The sequence below is a fragment of the Nannospalax galili genome, unplaced genomic scaffold, assembly GCF_000622305.1.
Source record: "Nannospalax galili isolate Female #2095 unplaced genomic scaffold, S.galili_v1.0 scaffold1289, whole genome shotgun sequence".
NCBI classification, from domain to species: Eukaryota; Metazoa; Chordata; class Mammalia; order Rodentia; family Spalacidae; genus Nannospalax; species Nannospalax galili.
This window is the reverse complement of record NW_008360172.1, coordinates 126,127-145,192: the sequence shown is the minus strand read 5'-3', so window position 1 is coordinate 145,192 and position 19,066 is coordinate 126,127. Positions and strand designations below refer to the sequence as shown.

The following is a 19,066-nucleotide window of genomic DNA, read 5'->3' as shown; positions in this document are numbered from 1 at the left end:
GGGATTGTTCGGGGTGACACAGTTATAGCTGGAAAGACTCTGCACCCTTAGCTGTTTGGCGTGGAAAACAAAACACAGGAACGGGACTCACTCTGGCCGTTTTAGGGAGGCTTCCTGGGGAGGTCATTCAAGGTGACTCCGGAAGCCAGCCTTCTCACTCAGAGGCCTTCTTTAGCATGGAATTTGGGAGCCACAGCTAAATTTCTGTCATCTCTAGGCTTGACAAGAATCTTGCTCTAATGAGATTAAAATGATTAGACTGACATCCTAGCAGAAGGGTGGGGGAATGGCACACAGGTCCCTCTGTGTTTGCCTGGATGTTCCCCAGTCCAACGTCTCTTGCCTTTTGCCAACCTTCCAAGCTGTCTGGGATTAGGCTGGACACCCTCCAGTGGTAACAGACAATGATTTTTATTTAGATATTTGATTATTCTTGTTAATCAAATAGAACAAGAACAGAAGGTTTGTTCAAAACAGAGTATTTACAGAGAGCTTTGTGGTAGACGCATTCTAAGGCTCTAAGTTAATAGTTCCTACTCTCAGAAGTTTGAAATCCACCGTACCGTCTGGAAGAGAGGAAATGGGGCAGAGTGTGTTAACTGGCAAGTTACAAAACTTGACTTTGTAATGACAGCTACATTCTTTTTTCCCTTTAGAAATGGGAGTTGTGGCGCAATTAGGGTAACCAACTCAGAAGTTGTGAGGGTGGCAGGTGGTGATGCTGCCCCTGCCCCCTGCTTTATATGTGCAGGGGCCTGCCTTCTCCATCCAGACTCAGCTCACAGAGGACTACATCAAGGACAGTTTGTAGTCTTCTGCATGCTAGGAGGAAGTCAGCATGAAATTCCTTAACATAAACCACAGAAAGAAGAAGAAGAAACATTCAGGCTGGGGAGATGCTTGGCCTGGGAGGAGCGTGTTGCACAATCATGATTGTGGGCCTGAATTCAGTCCTCAGAACCCACAACAAGCAGAAGAGCCAGGGTGGTGATGCACTCTGGTAATCCCAGTCAGGACTAGGCAGACAGAGATGGATAGATCCCTGGGGCTTGCTGGCCAGCCCGCCTAACTAAATTAGGGACCTCCAGGTAAAAATGAGAGACCCTTGCTCAACAAACAAGGTGGACAGGAAACAGCTGACCTCTAACCTCCACATACAAACATGTGAATACATGCCCCAACACACATAAAACACACAAAGAAGGAATACAGAGAAGGGATTAATCAGAGACACAAGTGTGCAAGAGAGCTGGGAAGCAGGCTGGAGTGAGGCAGGTCTCTGCTGCTTTTCCGAAGGCTGACACTTTCCCCTAAGGATCTGCAAAATATTTACAGACAGTTGACAGTTCTCCAGGAGGCACAGTGGGAGTATGGACACCAGAGCTCTGTAGAATGTCCTGTGATTGAAGTTTTCTCTCTCTGGCACAGCAGGACAGCTCTAATCAGGATAGCTGCTGGTTCGCCTGACCACACTGGTTAACTGCAGTCTCTGCAAAGCTTTCCTGGAAACTGGAGATGAAATATCATACTATTTTTTTTTCATGTGAAATTGCACTTTAATCAAAGCAAAGGCTTTAAAAAATACTCTCGAGTTAGCCTCATGGTTTTGCCACCATGGAAATTTCTTCATTTTGCACGCTCTAGACCCATCTCTTGGAATTCGGTTTTTATTTCACCATAGGTGACAGACTGCTACAAGACTTCCAAGTCTCAGCTAAGATCCCAGTGTCTGGATGCCACCTGAGCTAACAGAAAAAGCTGACCCTATGAACAGAACTTGTGAGAGGTGGGGGACACTTAGCCTGTGACCTTCTCAAGCTGGGATAGGAGAGGATGCTCAATCAGAGGGCATTTTGTGAGGGAACTGGCTGTTGAATGTGAATGCTTTACATACCCACAGTCCCTCATTTTTCCTCCATCTCTAACTATCTACAAGGGTTCTGTGAACCAAAGTTCCCAGAAAAACTGCATCTTGAAACATTCTACAAAGGCTGATCCGCTGATTAGAACTTCAGGGATTGTGGAGAGTTTGGAATGTTGTAGGTCCAGAGCCTGATTAACTTTTACCTTGAGCCACTTTAGCCCCCTAAATAGCCACTCTTTGCCCACTTTTGTTTCTGACTTAACATCCCATGAATAACAGATTAGAAACCTTTTGGGATATAGTAACTTAGCAGACCACCAGGTCCCACCATTCAAAAAGCTAACAATGTCATCAGATAGCATCTGAGACCTATAGTAAAAATCCTCCTGCTTTGCCATGACCTGCCTACTGAATGTACCCACCAATATATTTGAAATGTGGCCTGATGTATGACTTTTCTTTGTCCTGTTACTATAAAAACCCCATAAAATTGTTACCACATTGGAACATGGAATTTGGGGTAACCTGAATTTGTGTTCTGGTGCCATGATCTCTCATATTTGGCTCCAGACCAAGCCATCTCTTCTCCCCTTTGAGGTGACAGTTATGCTTTTGTGTCAACAGTTCCTTGGGATGCATGTCGTCACTATGGGAAGAGGAAGTGGGAAAAGCTTACCTGTGCCTTGTGACTTGGTCACCGTGTGAAGAACAACAGCATTTAGCCCTTTATGTCTCCTAGTGAAACAAAGCTATCATGCCAGCCACTAAGAAGGCAACCCAGGGACGGGACAAGGATCCACTACTGAGACGAAAACTCTGGGCCAGTTGAAGTTCGGACTAACCATTTATTCTTCCATTTAAGTCAGGAACAGATTCAACAGGCATGGTCATCCTGGTGCTGATGAGGGTGCCCCGGGGAAGGACTAGGGAAGACAGGATTGAACACACAGGCTCCTTACAAACACACCTGTGCAGAGCACTTATACAAATAATCCTGGTACAGCTTTCCTAGAGGGTCCGGACTATTGAAAAGGTGTTAAAGCAATTTCCAACAGGGTTGTATTTTTATTTTCAGTGGAAATAGGAAAGGACTCTTGATCCCAAACGGTCCCCATGCAGAAGCAAAATGTGATTTTCAAGGTAGATAAAGAAAAATAGAATCTGCATCTCCTTTTGGAAAAACAAAAAACAAAACAAAACAAAACAAAATACCCAGTCCCAGCTGCCAAGGAAGGCCCAGGAACAGAACACAGAACAGTAGATGCCTGTGAGGGAAGCACAGCCCGCTGCCTGGGGCGGCGTCTTTGGAATCAGGCGCAGGTTTCTCGTTTGCCAGGGCGATCTTCAAGGGGATAAGTGGACACAGAGCAAGTTCCTTTCCCGAGGTTGACAGAGACCCTCCAAGAGACGCACACACAGCCGCAGTAGATGAAGGCCATAGGCACTGCGGAAGGGAAGAGGAGCGAGTTTGAAAACCAATTAAAACAAAGCCCAGCTTTATGGATCCCTTGAATTATTCCGTCCAGCACTGGAAGAGCAGCTTTCCCTCGCGCCTCATTCCCAAATGTGTTGGTTGTGTCTCCAGAAACACATGTGCCAGATACACTCAAGCTGTCTAGACTTTGCACACAGGAGCTTCGAAGTCACTTAGAAGGTTTCAGGGGGAATTCTCATCCGCCAGGTGTAGAAACTACTGGAGAAGGTGGGTCCTGAAGGCAGGAAAGCACACTAGCTGCCGGGCCTGGAGCCGCTGTCAGAGAGCGAGAAAGGAGCCGCCGGAACAAGCTGGGTTATTGGGTTTTACTACACGTTTTCTATGTGCCAGGGTGGTTTCCCACACAGTATTTCAACTGGGTTTTAAAACAAGCCGTTGGTAGTGGAACTCGTTGCTCTGTCTTTAAAAACCATCCAGCAAGTCCAGCCTCCCCCTCCATGACACCCTCTCTTCCCCCCAGGTGAATGGCAAGCACCTTGCCCGGGTAGGAGACCTGAGTTTCTGAAAATGCATTGACTATAAACTCCCCACAAGACCCAGAGCAGGAACATCCAAACATCCGGTTAGAATGCACTTGTCTACGCAGGATTGTGAGGTAATATTGAACATTCATCAGGATTCAAGAGGAGCCCTCACAGTGCTGACATGGGATTTACTGAGCTATAATACAACACTGGCTTTAGGAACACATGATGTCATCTTCAGAATTATTTTTGTTGATTGAATAAGGAGAAAGGAGAGACAGAGAGAGAGAGAGAGAGAGAGAGAGAGAGAGAGAGAGAGAAACCCACTAGAGCCAGCTAGAAATCAGTCCAGATCACTGACATAGATCATGACTTAAAACATGCTATCTTGAAATAGCAAAATTAAAAGCAAAACCCACCAACTTTGAAAACAAAATCAAGTCTTCAGGCTTAAAGGGTATGTGTTATGAATTTCATGATTAGTATTTTTTTAAATATAAACCACAAAGAAAGATAATTAATGCAGTTTAATGTACATGAGCATGTGTACAGCTGAGGGCTGTGTAACAAGAAACACAGTGCCAGACAGAGAAACTTCCCTTAGGGTTGTTGGTCAGAGTAGTCCAAGAGATTCCCAAAATTATACAGGCTATTGCCACAGCCCTTGATTACTGTCCAGAACTTGAGAACTTACCCAATTGCTGAAGACAGGACTTAGTTTAGAAACAGGACTTGGAGCTGGAACTGACCTGGAATCCACCTACCTGAAGACTAGCTCTCTTATTTCTACAGGATACTATGCAAATGGCTAAGGGAGAAAATCAATCAATGATCCAACTCCAGCTGTAAAGCCTAATAACCACACAATGACTGGCACAGCAAACTGTATTGGTGCAGAGGTGGCACTTTTATCTTGGGGGTAATCAATATCTGTGTAAATTGGACTTAAAGCCCACTCTGTGGGAGGGAACTCATGAGTGGCACTGTAAACATAACCAAATACACATGGCTGGAGAGGTCATAATCCTAGAGAAAATCCTACCTCTGTCATATCCCTAGATAAATGTAATATCTTACTGTATGCTAAATATGGATCCTTATATTTACGGACAAGTATACATTCATCACTCATCAAAGAAGCTCCTTTTTTGCAACAGATGGAGACTATTACAGAGTTCCACAACTGGTCACACACAGAGAATAAGTGTCTGAGAGATGTCCAGCCCTAAGTGACACATCTACAGGGAAACCTCTCCATCTAAGGCTCATGGAACATCGTGGAACAGGGGGTACAGAGAATACTAATGCATCTCTCAATTCTCACCAGCAAACCTTCCTCATACAACAGCGGTGATGCACACAGAAGCCCACACTGGCCAAAGTATAGAGAATAAGAAACTGCAGAGTGTGTGTCCCTGGATAGGACTCAGGGCTCAGGGGCCGTTGCAAAAGACAGGCCAGAAAGATTCTAACAGCCACGGTTGGTACATGATCATAAGGAAACAGTCTTCCAGGCCTCTGGGAACCTGCTCGTATGAGCTTCCAGAAATGATGACAGCTGTACAGAACCCAGGCAGATCCAATCAGACAGAAACCCAGCATAGAACTGGGGAGCTGGGCATCGGTTCTCAATCTTCTCTGAGGAATTATTCGCAGCTGATTACTACTTTAAGGGAGTGACTCTAGATAGGCTGACTAGACTCCAGAGAATGAACTTGCAGAGAAAAATGAATGCACCCATGCTGCCTGCTTGCTTGGTGATGCACTGTTAGCTCTCCTCAATCTTACACAGTTCATGAAATTACACACTTTCAGTGTGGCTCTTCCCACCTCAATTAGCAATTGATATAATCCCCCACAGATACGCACAGGCCAACCTGATCTAGGTAATTCCTCAGGCAAGACACTCTCTCCGGGTAATTCTAATTTGTGGCGAGCTGACATTTAAGACTAATTGTCACAGTTGGGCTCCTCCGACAAAGCTCTCTGTCAGACTCTTCCAGTGAAACAAATGTAACCGAAAATAGGACTTGAGATGGAACAGGAAAAAGAGATGAATTCACCAATAATCCAGCCCCTTGCCCTAAAGCTTCCCATTAACCTGTGGGGTGGTGCAGAAGAGTCACAGAGTCCAAGTCAGCAGACAGAGAGGACTCATCACTGGCTGTCACACTAAGGAGCCCTGTGCCCTGGGCCACCATTTGTTCCTCTGCTTCATGGCTTCCTCAGCTGCAGAGGATCCTCAGTATATTAAAGCAGAGGTAGAAAGACCGTTGAGTCAAAATGACTTAGAGTCAGCCAAGAAAGGCAGGAATTGGAGGAAAACCCACAGCATGGAGAAAGGCCCCGTATCGTCAACCAAGCAGAAAGGCCGGTGCCCAAGCAAACCAGAGCAAGTAGAAAACAGAGGGAAATATTTCCAGTACTCGGACACGTATTTGTGAAGTAATAATAATCTCTAAAGAAACAGTTCTTTAAGGAAAACTGCCGTCTTTGAAGTATTCTACTTCGTCTCTGTTTACTAATACTGAGAACAGGATTTAGCAAGCCTGCATTTCAGAAATCTAGGTAAAAACAAAAATACAGAACAAAATGGTAAATAAAGTCCATACAACATGGTACCGCACACCTTTAATTCCAGCACTCAGGAGGTAGAGGCAGGCAGATCTCTGTGACTTCCAGGACAGCCTGGTCTAAGTTCTAGGTCAGTCAGGGCTACATAGTGAGACCCTATCTCAAAAGCAAAGCAATAAGAACTTTAAAAAGAGATGAGAAATAAGTTCAAACTTATATATTACAATTCATCAAAAGAGCAGGCCTGACTATACTTGCATTGAGAAATGGTTTCTAAATACATTATTACAATAGGGGCCAGAGAGATGGTTCGGTTGGTAAAGTGCTTGCTGCACAAGCAGGAGGACCTGAGTTCAATCCCCAGCACCCATTCAGGCAAAGTGTGGTATGGCGGTAATCCGTGGTGGGGCAGAAGGTCCCTGGGGCTCACTAGCCAACTTCTGTAGCCAAATGAGTGAGCTCCAGGCCAGTGGGAGACAGTGTTTCAAAATATGTTAGAAAGTTACTGGGAAACATACCCAGTGTTGACCTCTGACCTCCAAACCCACACATACACGTGCAGCCATGCACACATGCACATGCCCATAAGAAAATGAACATAGACATGCACACGAAGTACTATTACCCTGGAAACACAACTTCCAGAACAGAACATAAGCTCCTATGTCCTGAATACATAAGCATAAGCATTATCTCAAAAAGCAGGAAAACATAGAGACTTGTCCCCACTAGGGGAGTTATTAGGATCACATATTAGGGTGTGGGGCATTTGAAAGGATTTCCACATTTATTATATATATATTGTATCATAATAAGTATGTGCAATCAAAACAGAGGCATGCGTTACAATGTGTCATTTGAAGTAATTTTTGAGAAATAATGAATAAATGAAAGAGAAGAATATGGGTTTTAAAGAGTTCACAGCAGTGGGGTTCGTGCTGGCCTTGTAATTCTTAGCTCTGTATATTTGAATATTTGTATATTTTCTCATAGCTACTGCACAGTGTTTTCCTAAGGATCAAGCGCACTGTATGCAAAGCACCTGGAACACATTCAAAACAAATTGTGATCATTACAGAGAGAAGACGGATGATGCAATCTAGGCTTTCTTTTGTGGATCGATGAAATGCATTCTTATCGGGATCCTTTATTATCTGGCACAATCTGTTCCCCTCCTTCCCATCTCCCCAGTTTCTCTTGTGGCTGCACAGCCTGTTCTGATGGCTGTGTGTTGTGTGTGCCACAGGGGATAAGAACATTAAGACATTAAGGCGATTTGCTCCTAAGAAGCTGGGAGTCAAAGACAGGGAATGGAAGAAGTGATAAAAGATGTGCATATGTTTGATACCCCAGGGTGCTTCCTCCAGCAGATTCCAAGATCTGACTGAGCAGTTTCCCTCCTCTTCCTCTAGCCCTTCCTGCCTTTCCCCAACTCTCCTTGGAGATGAACTTGGCATAGAAAGGGAGAGGCTGTGCCTTAAGAAGGCGGGATATGTTGAGTCTCCGCCAAACTAGCAATAACGAACCATATAAAATACCTATTGATCTCTGAGGCGGATCTGAAGGGAAGAACAGCCTGAAGCCGGGGCTCCCTGCCTCCCACAAACGGTTGTCTTGTGGCTCAGAACTAACAGGCAATGAAAAATTATTGAAGTATTTGTAATTTCATTTTTGAGGTTTTAAAACCAACAAAGTGAAATTGGCTCAGACACCATCTAGGTACAAAAGGTGACAAGCCAGGTGTCTGTAATGCTGAGCCAACTCTGGAAGGTTCTTACTGTTTGAATTAGGGCCACAGGACATCTTTTTTATTTTTGTTGTTGTTGTTGTGATTCCTATGTATTCAGGGTCACTTGAACATGGAATTTAGGAAAACTGCATAGCTTTCTCAGGACAGATGACCTGGTGCCAGGAAGCCCATTTTGCCTGTACGATGCGGGCTGGCTTTTGGCTCCTTTGTCTCTTTGAATTGGCATCCTTGAGTAATGAACTGTGTGCAGCCGCCCTTCCTCATATATGTGGTGTCGATCAGTCAAGAAGGCCTGCTGCACTTTTCCATCTTTTTAACAAAAAAGATGGAAACACATGTGTCTCCATCCTCTGAGTACAAAACTGGCCAGTTTCCCAAGGCCCAGAGAACATATAAATGCCTACTAATTTATCCTCCAGATAATCCTCCGAATTAGTCAAAATTGCTGTGTATATCTTCTAAGTGAGAAAAAAAAAAAAAACAAGGCTCAGGAAACACTCAAGCCACAGAGGTAATTCCAAGGGTTAGAGTCAAATCTCAAGTCAGGGATTGAATGCCTCTGGGCCCCACACTACACTCCAACCTCTTTGTTACAACAGTGTGACTAACATTTAAGCTGTTTAAATGAGATGAATAAGCTTTAAATTATATGTGTGAGATAGGAGAAACATCTTCTTTTCTCTAAATCTCATTAAAAGTATTTTAACATCTAAGGGCCTCCATGGTGTTTGCCACAGTGCTGTGCTGGTCTGTGAATGCAGGAACTGTGAGCCAGGCCCTCTTCTCTCTGCACTCTGGCCACCATGTATATTCTTTGTTATTGGCAAGAAGTAAGAATGGTTTGATGACTCATTCTTACTGGTATGAGATATTTCATTGTTCTTTTTAAAAATATTTTATTTATTATTTTTATTTTATGTGTATGAGTGTATTGCCTGCATGTATGTGAGCCCACTCATGTTGTGCAATGCCATGGAGGTCAGAAGAGGGCTTCGGATTCCCCTGGAACCAGAGTTAAGGATGGATCATAGCCACCATGTGGGTGCTAGGAATTGAACCTGGGTCCTCTGCAAGGGCAGTCAGTGCCCTTAACCGCTGAGCCATCTCCCCAGACCTCATTATTCTTTTGATTTGAATTTCTCCAGTTATTAATGGGTGAGCACATTTTCAGACACATGTTGGTCATCTATATATATAATCTTTAGAAATGCCTATTTAAGCTATTACCATTTTCTGAAATCAGATTGGGGTTTTTTGCTGTTTAAAAATTTCTCATATATTCTGAATATCAATTCCTCTCATATGTGTACGAACAATGCTCCTCTGTGTACATCCCAAGGAAATGGGATCGGGTGTGGAAGAGTCATCTGCGCTCCTGTCCATTATTCATATCCAGGAAGTGGAAGCAGCCTGTGTGTCCATCACACGATGACTGGTTATGGACTATGGGGTCCACCCACAGTGGGATGCTCTTCGGCACTAGAGAAGTGTGTTAGCTACTTTCCTTGCCGCTGCAACAAAATCCCTGACAAAGCCAAGTGAAGGGAGGAAGGGTTTATTTTGGGTCATAGTTGTACCAGTCACTTTTCTGTTGCTGTGATAGAAACACTGACCAAAGGAGCTTAAAAAAGGCAAAGTTTATTTAGCTTATGGTTCCAATAGGGCAAGAGTCCATCATGGTGGGAAGGCATGGTGGCAGAGGTGGCCAGAGTACTAGCAGAAGCTAAGCTCTCACATCATCACGCAGGCATGAGAAACAGACTGGAGATCTGGCAAGGCTTAAGAACTCTCTAAGCCCATCCCCAGTAATGTACTTCCTCCAGGACAGCCACACCTTCTAAAACCTCACAAAACAGCGCCACCTGGAGACAAAATGTCCAAATACTTGGAGCCTATGGGGGACATTCTCATTCAAATCTTCACAATAGTTCAAGGTACAGTCCATGATTGCAGGGAAGCCATGGTATCAAGACTGTGAGTCAGCTGGTCCCATGCAACTGCAGAGAGAGATGAATGCTGTTCAGCTTGTTCTCTCCCTCAGAGCCTCTCCAGACCCCAGCCCATTCAAATGGCCCTGCCCACGTTTAGGCTGGGTCTTCCCACCTCAGTTAACCTAATCTACATGATATCTTACAGATGCCCAGAGGCTTGTCTCCTAGGTGACTCTAGATCTTGACAATATTAACCGTCATAAGAATGAAGTCTTGTTTTATATGGCAACATGGATGGAACTGGAGAGCAAAGCAAGCCAGACATAAAACAAAAAGGTCTGTGTGGTTTCACTCCTACATGGAGTCTAGAAACTTTGGTCTCATGGAAGTTGGTAATACAGTGGTGGTGAGCAAAGGCTGGGAGAAAAGAGCAGGGAATGGAGAGAGAGAGAGAGAGAGAGAGAGAGAGAGAGAGAGAGAGAGAAACCTGAGTTCTATAATAGCTCAGCAGGTCACTACATATTACAATAATGTGCTGAACACATCTAAAAGTTTGAAGTAGTTAAGTCTTCATCATAAAGAAATGATTCATAGATGAGAAGACAGTTATAATCACCCCAATTTAAACACTGTACAATGCATCCATGTATTAAAACAGCCCATGGTGGTGCTGGACACATGGCCCAGCAGTTGAGTGTTTGCTGTGCAGTCCCAAGGCCTGGTGTTCAGCACCGTGGCCTGGCAACATCACAGCCCTTTGCGGTTATAACTGGTGGGATGGGTCAGCAAGAACCCTGACAACCTGACATGGTAGAAAGAGAGAACCAACTCCCAAAAGTTATCCTCTGACCTCTACTTGTGGACCATGGCATGTTTGTGATCAAAACACATACACACACACACACACACACACACACACACACACACACACATTTTGAAAAGAAACTGGCCCAGTGGGGACTTCTCAAACACCTTGACCCACGTACATTGATCACAATGGAAATAAGGCTTCCCCGAAGCCTGTTTCTTAACTCTAGAACCAAGAATCATATAAAACTATAAAATAGCCTGCTTAAAATGAAAAATCTACACCTTAACTCTTCATCAAAACCAACTCTGACCTAGAATTAGTAAATAAATAATTGGGATATGAATAAAATACCCTCAAAAATTTTTGAAAGCCTAATTGCCAACCCAAGATCAAAGAGGCTCAGTCAGCCACAGGCATCCACTAGGACCATACCTCAGTTTAACGGAATCGTCCATCTGGTCTGCTTTCAAGATTCACAAATTAATCACAGAGAAGTGTGAGTAGATCAGTTGTATAAGGAGACCCACAGGAAAAACAACTGTGTGACAATCACTTTCCAGGTGAAATCAAACTCAAAAAGAATGAAGGGAACTCAGTACCTAAAATGCTTCTTTTACAGGAAACTGCTTGTTGAAAGTGTTCAGTTCTCCCAGACTGTGTGTACAAAAGGACCTCTGTACCTCCACCCCACGCAGATGGGCAAATGATGCTTAATTAGACCAATGAGTTCTCTTTAGAAGTGATTGGCACTTTTTAGTGGGGAGAGGTAGACTATTTAAATATTTTATTGTTTTTATTTTATGTGTATGAGTGTATTGCCTGCATGTATGTGAGTGTACCCATGTCGTGCAATGCTACAGAGGTCAGAAGAGGGCATCAGATTCCCTTGGAACTGGAGGTAAGGATGGTTTGTAGCCACCATGTGGGTGCTGGGAATTGAACCTGGGTCCTCTGCAAGAGCAGTCAGTGCCCTTAACTGCTGAGCCATCTCTCCAGCCCCTGGTGTAGACCATTTAAATGACAATGACGAAACTCGATAGGTAGTCATGGTGGCACAGGTCTAGAGAGGGGGCACTCTAGCAGCAGGTAGAAAGGTTGCCATGGAGTTGAGCCTAGCCTGGTCTACACAACAAGATCTTGTCTCAACAAAAATCTTTGAAGACTTATTCATATTATTTACTTATTATTTATTTTATGTATGTATGTATGTATGTATGTATGTATGTACATATGTGAGTCTGTGTGTACCCACATGCCACATATGGAGGTCAGATACAACCTGCAGGAGTCAGATGTGTCCTTCCACCAGATGGATTCTAAGAATCAAAGTCAGGATGTCAGGCAGAAAGTGCCCTTAGCTGCTCCATCATCTCACCTGCCCAAGACTCAGATTTTATTCTAGCAAAGGATATGGCTATATTTTCAGAATCATGTACGCCTTCTAAGCGTGCTGAAAGAATGCACAGGGCCCCACTGCCAACCCACTGTGGTCATTTTAGTGGAGAAGAAATAGATTCGGGGAGGTTGCTAGAGATCAACTCCAGAGTTTCCACAAGGCAGACAAGCATCTACCCACCGAGCTACAGCCCTAATGCTGATGAACTTCGTTATTTAAGCAATTGTAGTAAAGAGTTCACTCTTGTGGCAAAGCTTCATGTATCCTAAGTAAAAACCATTCATCCAGATTAAACAACAAAACCAGACGCTGAAGATCTGAGATTATCACAGAATCCAGGTAGTTACTAGAAATTTGAGAAAAAATTCAAAAAGGTAATATAGGATCTGGAGAGCTGGCTCAGCAGTTAAGAGCACTGGCTGTTCTTACAGAGGATCTGGGTTCGATTCCCAGCACCCACATGGTGGTTGATAACTCCTGTTCCAGGGGATCTGACGCTCTCTTCTGATTTCCGTGGGCATTGCACAATATGGGTAAATGTACATACACACAGGCAATACACTCATACACATAAAATAAAAATAAAAAATAAAATATTTTTAAAAATACAGCACATTAGAATGCCAATATCAAAGAACAGACACAGAAGATGAAACACAGAAGCATGATTTGAAAGTGACCAAAAATTGCCAAAAGTCCAAAAGTAAACATGGAACCGTCGTTAATAATAATAATAATAATAATAATAATAAATAGTTTTTATTAGTTGGAGTTCTCCAAGGAAATAGAATTAACAATGCCATTATGCATGTTCCTATACTTACAATATGTAATATGATGAAATTATAAGGAATTGTTTTGCCTGATTATGGAGGATGCTAAATCCTAAATCTGTGAGATGGAGGTGGAAGGTGGGGGATGTAAATCCTAGTCTAGTTTGAAGCCTGAGAGCCGAGGGTGTGCAGACCAGGCCACACTAGCACATTAACAGCCGCACCAGCTCTGTTTGGTCATTCTGGAAGGAGGCAGTTCTCTGTCCCGCTGCTGTGGGATCTACCTTCACTCCATGGCTTGAACGAGGCCCACGTACACATGGGTGTAAGAACTCAGATGATGACCTTCTTCTAGACTCACCTTTATAGATGCATCCAGAAATACTGATCAATCAGGTCTTTGGGCATCTCCGGCAATGGAATGGTCCAGTCAAGTTGCCACCTCAATTTTACCATCATAAAAATGTAATGAATACAAAAATTTTAGGTACATATGCAAAATAATCAAGAATGTTGGAAAAAAAGGTTCTATACAAAGAGAAAATATTAAACATAAAACCAATAATAAAGCTTACTTCAGTCATACATCAATGAACCAAGAAGCAAAGTTAAACATCCAAGACTGGGTAAAAGCTGATGGATAAACTCCTCCCCCCTCCAAATCAAAACATTTAAAGCAACATATGCATGCCAGAACAGGGTAAGAACAGGTCATTATGCTGCTCCTTCATGTAATATGCAGCAAATAGGGTTACTATTTTGAAGATTAGGTAAAAATGAGATAAAATATGTACCATATAATGTAAAATTTTTAAATGGAATCCAGAAATTTATTTTCCTAGAAACACGGCTTTCTATAAATGTTGTGTTTTAAACAGGGAAGAAAGTACAGTGAGAAAAAACAGTCATTTGTTTTGCCAAGTCTGTATAATTAGATATTATTGTCATAATGTAACAGTAACTCCGGTAGCCACTGAAGTATATACATAAAGATGAAGGATCAGGAGAAGGTTCTCTATTGCTCAGAGACAGATTCTTTAAGACAGATTTTATGCCTTAAGGATTCGTACTTAAGCTGTAGCATAAAGCCCAGATCTTGTAAGAAATTCTTTCCAACTCTTCTCTCTGTGGGAGATTTATATAGCAGGACTAGGGTGATTTATTTCAAATTAGAGAAATATAGGTATATAAGGCTTTGTTTTAAAATTAATCACTATTAAAAATCACATCATTCTGATGGAGACTTTTAATCATTTTTGCAGCATTTCTGCTAAGGAATCTTGACAGTTAGTCCAAACAGCGATCACTTTTCACTGTAGGGCAAGCTCGTCTCTTTTCAGCATGATTATCCTTGGTTGATAGTGAGGCACACTCCACCACTGCCATTATCTTAAGTCAGAATTATTATTTACTCAAGACTAAGGTCTGTCACTGATAAGCTGGGGTCTCAAAGTCTTTAGAAGCCAGAGGAGAATAATCATTTGGGGACCTTTAAATGCTTGTTTTAGGCTTTTAACTGGAGTCATGGCTGAAGCACTGAAGTCTGTTATAGTCATTCTAAGTGACAATATTGAATGGGAACTAAGCATACAAATCCAGCACTGGCAGAACCCAGAGAGGAACCTGTCTTGGTCCAGCAATCACAAATTGTTAAGGCTACTGAGTATACTTGAAATAAACCACTGACTTGAGAAGCAGTTCCAAGCAACCCTGTGTTCATGCTACAAGGTTGTGCATATTTAACAAAATCTTTTATTAAAAATTACAGATAAGTACACTCCATGCTAGCAGGAAATTCTCTAAGGCTTAAATATATTACAGAAAATTATGATTTTACTTTCTTCATTTATTTACCACATTTTCTGGAATATCTGTAAAAACATGAATAGTTTTTGGAATAAAAACTTAAATTTTGGCAACATAAAAATGAATTTAAAGTTTAGAAGAGAAAATAAAAATTGATATTAAGTCTAATCGAATGTATTTTATATAATTTTGTGTGTATGTGGTGGGAGAGGTCAAATCTAGGGCATTCTGCATGCCCAAGGATGCTACAATTAAGCTCTATCTCCAGCCCCTATTTTGTATGATTCTCCTGTAATATATGTGTGTTTATATGCATTGCTTCAAGGCAGTAAGAAAAGGACCTAAAACATTTGTGAAGTGGTACATGCCTCAGGTAAAGCAAGTAAAGGGCTTTGACTGGGGAATGGGTACGTTTTCATACCAGGATGTGCTTGTGGGGCAGACACAGTCCTGAGCATGTTCAGCTTAAGTACACATTCTTGTACTCTCTCTCTCTCTCTCTTCCTCTCTCTCTCTCACACACACACACACACACACACACACACATTCATTCCATACTGTGGTAATAATTGTGATACCGTGGACTCGTTTTTCCACACATCAACTAACTGCATAAAATATTTTATTGGGGGGGGGGCTGAAGAAATGCCTCCCGCGGTTAATACCACTGGCTGCTCTATCAGAGGACCCGGGTTCGGTTCCCAGCACCCATGCGACCATCTCTAACCTCAGTTCCAGGGGATCCAATGCCCTCTTCTGACCTCAGTGGGCATTGCATGACACGGGTGCGCTTACATACATGCAGGAAATACACTCAATACACATAAAAATGATAAAAGTATTGATATAATTTTTCCATTTCTTTTACTATAAAATATTTGTTTTGTCCAAGGAATGTTGTGAAAACGCAAACGGGATTCTGTAACCAAATTCTGTGGGAGCAGAATTGATTCTTTCAGGCCCGAGGCACAAACATGCTGCCTCGGAGCTCTGCGTCCTGAAGTTACTTAGGAATTTAGTATTTACTACTGATGGCTGCAAGGAGGCAGACAGTCTTAGGGCACCTTCCCGGGAGAAAGCCTCTGCCCGGCTGAGAGATGGATAATAGCCTACAAAGTCATTTTTTTTTTTCCTTTTTATTTCTGTTAAGACTCTTAAACCAATAAATAACCAACCAAGGTCACAGATTCACTCTGACTTATTCTTTCAGGAGACCTACATTAAACTTTGCTTATTATAGCACTAAATTTTAAGCCCGGAAGCATTTGTGACCATTTTTTGGAACCCGTGACTTACTACCTTAAACTGGGCATGCTCAGTGATGTGCCGGCTACCTGTAATTCCTGGTCTGAGCATGTAAAGGCTCCCGGATTCAGTTCCTTTGCCTGCTATATTTGAGAACTCTGCTTTGCAATTATCCTTAGTGTTCTTTTTAAAAAATATATTTATTTTTATTTTTTAATTATGTGTGTGCATGTATGTCTCTGTATGTGGGGTGTGCGTGTGCGTGTGGGTGGGTATGGCGCCTAGGTGACCAGAAGAGGACATCCAATTCCCTGGAGATGGAGTCACCGAAGTAGGTGAGGGCTGAACTTGGTCCTCTGGAAGCGCAGTACACACGCTTCCCTGAGCCTTCGCGCTAGCATCTCAGGCTCTTCTTGCTGCCTCCACTAATAAAATCCTGTCTGACCTTTATCTTCTGGACTTGGCACTCATCAAAGGAGGCCCATTCCACTCGGCTACCCAATGACCATGGAAAATTCATTCCTGAGTCTGTCATTGTCCATGATTTTAATGAATTATACCACCTGATCTTGTGAGATCCCTCCCCTGCATGCTTCTGGCAGGTCCCCATACTCTTCCTGAACACTGCCTCAGTCTGAGGTTTCATTCATTTGAAATTTATTCTTGGAAAGGTCTCCCCTCCCCCAGCATTAATGTGTCATTAATGGACCATAAGTCGTTCAGATAGACTGAGCTATTATGCAACCCCGACAGAGTGGAAAATCATTTGCTTTACTGTCAATGTAAAAACTTCTGTCTTCTCTGACAGTTTTATTTAGAAAGCCTCGGCTTCATTTTAATTCGAATCTAATGATGGCTTTCAGAAAATGATCTGACAAAGTAAAGTTTAGAGGAGTGACAGCTGTCTTGAGCTCCCTCCCAGAGTGTTTACTGAAAAGATGCCTTTCAGGTCCTCATCACCACCTTTGGAATAGTGGATCGAAGTTAATCATTGAGATGGTCACGTGGTGGCATTTGCTCAGTGGGAAGTCTAACGGATGGAGGCCCTTTTGTTTTATTGACTCTTTCATCCACAGACAGTGCTTCCTTAAAACTCAGATTCACAGAAATCTGCAAGTATTTGAACAGAGTTGAATGACATTTACTAACCATAAAAACAGAGACCCCAAATGTGTTCAGTATGAGCTGCACAAAATGCCTAAACTGTTTTTCTCCTGATGTCCTGACTGTAAACTGCTGTGCATACAGTAAGGCTAAAGGTATTTGTAACAATGCAAAGCCACTGTAATCGGAAGTGTCCTAAACTAATTAAGCATGTTCATGACTCACAAATCTTTCAAACTCATTTTCATGGAGTGGGGTGCTGTTAACCATGTCTGACTTTGCAAGTCTCTATTGACTTTGCCTTTGACTGGGACCCCAAACAAAGCCAGACATTGACAATTTGATTACCAATAATGTTGCTGAGGAGCAGCTCTCCCCATGGAAAGGACATTGTATTGAACTCTGAGGAAGACGTAGCACATCTGAACAAACTCAGCCTTGGGAAATCGATCTGTAAGCAAACTGAAAAAAAAAACCCTCACTGTAAATTACTAAATTAAATAATACTGTGATTAAAAGGCTATATTGGGGTGTCTCAGGACCACCAAGTATAGAAATGAACAGCTGATGCAAAATTCTAGGCTTTATCTCTCAAGTTTTATTTCAGAATTACAGTGAAAGAAAATGAGAAATGATAAAAAGTCAAAAAAGAAAGGTTGTATTTCTTTTGTTTGGCTGGGGATGGGGCGGGTGATGCTCCTGGAAATTAAAGACTCCCAACAGGGGAATCTTCAGATGTCACAGGAAGATCTGCTTCTGATCATGGGTTGCAAGGAAACACTGTCCCCAGGGCACTAACCTGTTCTAATAAGAGATGACACACACATTATGTCCTGTATTTTATAATTCCCATGTTGGGAATTAGGTGAAAGGGGGAAAATTATTATTTCTTTATTTTTTTCTGACATCGCATCTTTATGCTGATTCTCAGATGTCCCCTGGAAAACGTGTTGCCCAAAGAAGGTTATGTTTCCCATTCTATGCTAATTACTCTAAACTTTCAAACAATGGAGCTTCCCTAAATCGGAAATTGTTTCCGATTTAAGGATCTGAAGTTCCTCGTGGCTTATTAGTTTTGTCTGCCTAATTTTGTCAGGATGGTAAACAAGCTTCAGGAAATTCTAAGCCACAGTCTCAAGAGCTTTCATTTTGAATTCATTTAATGAAAACTTCTAACACCCTCAGGACTCTTTCATTGTTTTTAAACAAAAAATAATAATACAGATATGATATTAACTTCGAAGTAGTTAAGAAAAGACAGTATAGTATTAATGGAAACTTAAACAATGGGCCGCTGTCAAATTCTTAGGATGTGTACTTTGTTAATTAACCCAAATGGAAGTTTACTCAGCAAACATCTAGTGCAGTGCACTGGGCGGAATTTCACTACATTTCTCCTTGTTTGCCTGTTATAATCTGTGTGCATTTTTCTTCAGCTGCTGATTTTTAATCTTTCTATTTATCTTGAGTATAGGTAACTTATCATTGGACCAATGTTCCTCCCACTTGGGAAGAAGCTTTCCTCTGACGGGTTAGCAGTCAGTCAATAAGAACAGGTAGGGAGTGTCATGATTTTTATGCACAGGCACTGTGATGTCACTCAGCAACTCCATCATTAGAGCACAGCAAGCCATCGACTGCACGTGCTTATTCCCTTAGGCGGTTCGTTTTCAGGGTGCTCAAGGTCTGAGAGCCTGCTTAAATACTTCCAGATTTTTCAGCCCTGTTTGTTTGTATTTGATATGTTTTTTCCCCAGAATTTGTTTTCAATTACTTTTGACAGTGGGGGAAAAAAGGTTATAATTTGCAGCCTTAAAGAAACTATTTAGCTACTCCTTGAATATATATTATAT

General features: G+C 42.3%; 1 long non-coding RNA gene across 2 annotated transcripts in view; it reads right to left on the bottom strand.

Annotated features, from left to right (window-relative positions):
* Positions 1-2,741: 2,741 nt before the first annotated feature.
* The window catches only part of LOC115068614, a 68,778-nt gene continuing 52,453 nt past the window's right edge, over positions 2,742-19,066 (bottom strand). For both annotated transcript variants that reach the window (XR_003847946.1, XR_003847947.1), the window contains exon 3: positions 2,742-3,308. This is a non-coding gene — a long non-coding RNA (uncharacterized LOC115068614). The remainder of the gene's footprint in view (positions 3,309-19,066) is intronic.